Source organism: Babylonia areolata, chromosome 18 (genome assembly GCF_041734735.1).
Source record: "Babylonia areolata isolate BAREFJ2019XMU chromosome 18, ASM4173473v1, whole genome shotgun sequence".
Classification (NCBI taxonomy): domain Eukaryota; kingdom Metazoa; phylum Mollusca; class Gastropoda; order Neogastropoda; family Buccinidae; genus Babylonia; species Babylonia areolata.
This window is the reverse complement of record NC_134893.1, coordinates 9978345-9980844: the sequence shown is the minus strand read 5'-3', so window position 1 is coordinate 9980844 and position 2500 is coordinate 9978345. Positions and strand designations below refer to the sequence as shown.

Below are 2500 nucleotides of genomic sequence, written 5' to 3'. Positions count from 1 at the left end.
GTGAAAATAATACGTGAGAAAGAAGTGAAAATAAACATGCGAGAAAAGTTAAACAGACGAATGACATATTTCATCCAAACAGATAAAAATGATAGACGTATGAAACAGACACAAAAAAGAAATGAAATAGACCTATGATGGAAGTGAAGCAAACCATTGACGGACGTGAACCAGACATAAAGTAAGTGAAACTGACGATGATAGAAGTATAACAGACATGTGTTGCCCACTTAATTATACAAGCAATAGAACTCGAATAGATATAGTAACAACAACCGCCGTTTCAGCATAGAAATCCAATTAACGTTTGAAAAATTTTCATTGATGTCTGTGTCTGAATTCCACTCTCGTGTGTTCTTGAAAGGGGGTGGATTGTTTTGATTTTGTTTGTTTTGTTTTTTTGTTTTGTTTTTTTGTTTTTGTTGTTGTTTTGTTGTTGTTGTTTGTTTGTTTGTTTGTTTGTTCTTGCTGTTGTGTTTTTGTTTTGTTGGTATTTGTTAATTTTATAATGATATTGGTTTTACGATAATGCCAAACATAGCATCCTCTTCGTTTGGTTATCGGGGGGTTTTTTTTTTGTTGTTTTGTTGTTTTTTTTGGGGGGGTTCTTTTTCTGTGTATCACGTTTACACAATAAGCCAAACAGTATCTGAAAAGACAATCAAGCCTGGCGCTTTGATGGAAACTGGTCTGAGCCTTTGAGGGCAACAACTTGACTTACTTGACTTATTCAGTGCTTGTCTTTCCACTTCTAGGGAACTGACCCAATGCTACTCCCCTGCTTCGAAGAAAATGGCCAATCGCTTTGAGGGAAAATACCCGACACTTTGAGGGAAATGGCCAATCGTTTTGAGGGAAAATACCCGACACTTTGAGGGAAATGGCCAATCGCTTTGAGGGAAAATACCCGACACTTTGAGGGAAATAACCAATCGTTTTGAGGGAAAATACCCGACACTTTGAGGGAAATGGCCAATCGCTTTGAGGGAAAATACCCGACACTTTGAGGGAAATGGCCAATCGTTTTGAGGAAACAGATCAGGCGCTTTGGGGGCATGGCAAATCGCTTTCAGGGAAAAGACCGGGTGCTTTGAGGGAGATGGCCTATAGCCTTGAGGGAAAAGAGCTAGGGCTTTGAGGGAAATGGCCCATAGCTTTGAGGAAACAAACCAGGCGCTTTGAGGGAAATGGCCCATACCTTTGAGGGAAAGACCCATCGCTTTAAGAGAAAAGACCCGTCACTTTGATGGGAAAGACCCATCGGTTTGAGGGAAAAGGGCCAGCGCTTTGAGGGAAATGGCCCTGCAGGGCTTTGAGGGAAATGGCCCATAGCTTTGAGGAAACAAACCAGGCGCCTTGAGGGGAAATGGCAAATCGCTTTGAGGGAAAAGACCTGGTGCTTTGAGGGAAATGGCCCATAACTTTGAAGGAAAAGACCCAAAACTTTGAGGGAATCGATTTGAGGCATAATTATGGCCCTGCGCTTTGAGGGGGAAAAAAACCTGGCGCTGGGAAATTAACCAGCAGCGCTTTGAGGAAAACCACTGCCGACGGACACACAGACACACAAGAGACACGCATGTGTATCGGTTCTCAACCCTGGTAAGCTGTCCGTTTCCTCAGAAATATGTGCGATTGGAAAGAGGAGGAGGAGTAGGAGGAGGAGTAGGAGGAGGAAGACAGAAGAGGGTGGGGACGGAGAGGATGGTGTCAGTAAGGAGGGGGAGGAGGGGGGGTAGCGAGATAAATAGAAAATAAAAGAGAGTGTGCTGTAGTCGGAAGCGAGCGAGCAGGGCGCGTGGTGTGGTGACAGGACAGAAGATAGCATGGTGCTGAACGTACAGTACGTGCGGATTGTGGCAGCTGTACTGGCAGATTACCTGGAATCAGGGGTGTCGTTGACTGATGCGCGTGTGTGCACCAATATAGCTCACTATCGTGTGTGCTATAAAACAAAAGACAGGCAGAAAGATATACATACCGAATTATGGGAAAAGGCTATAAAAATGAGTATTAAAAAAATTGAAAGGTAATGAATAAACTTTTTTTTTTAAAGATAGGCTGTAGAAAATAAAGGAAAGAAAAAAAAAGATAGTAAAAACACGAAAAATAGAAGACGAAAATTAAGCTTATAAAGATATTAAAATAAATTTTTTAAAAAAACAGAAAGAACATAGTAGAGGCTCTATCCTTGAGATGTCTTTAAAACATTTCACGTTGTAGTCAATAGGTTTAATTAGGAACTGATATTGAATCTGATATATCTCCCACAGGACGTTTCTTGTTGTTGTGGATGATTTGTATAGGTGTGGGATGGAGGTGGATGGGTTGGCGAGTAAGCAAGACAATGTTTTTTTCATCCAGCCCTCGAAGGGCAAACAGTAAAATAAAACACAGGAGGGGAATCATTACATTAATACAGCATGCACATTATAATCAAGGTTACAGAAATGGTAATTTTGCATTTATAACACGGCATAAGTAGAGGAGAAGAGGATAA

General features: G+C 41.4%; 1 protein-coding gene across 1 annotated transcript in view; it reads left to right on the top strand.

Moving 5' to 3' along the window:
* LOC143292428 (uncharacterized) overlaps window positions 1–2500 on the top strand; it is a 107416-nt gene that overhangs the window by 24898 nt on the left and 80018 nt on the right. The window lies entirely within an intron of this gene.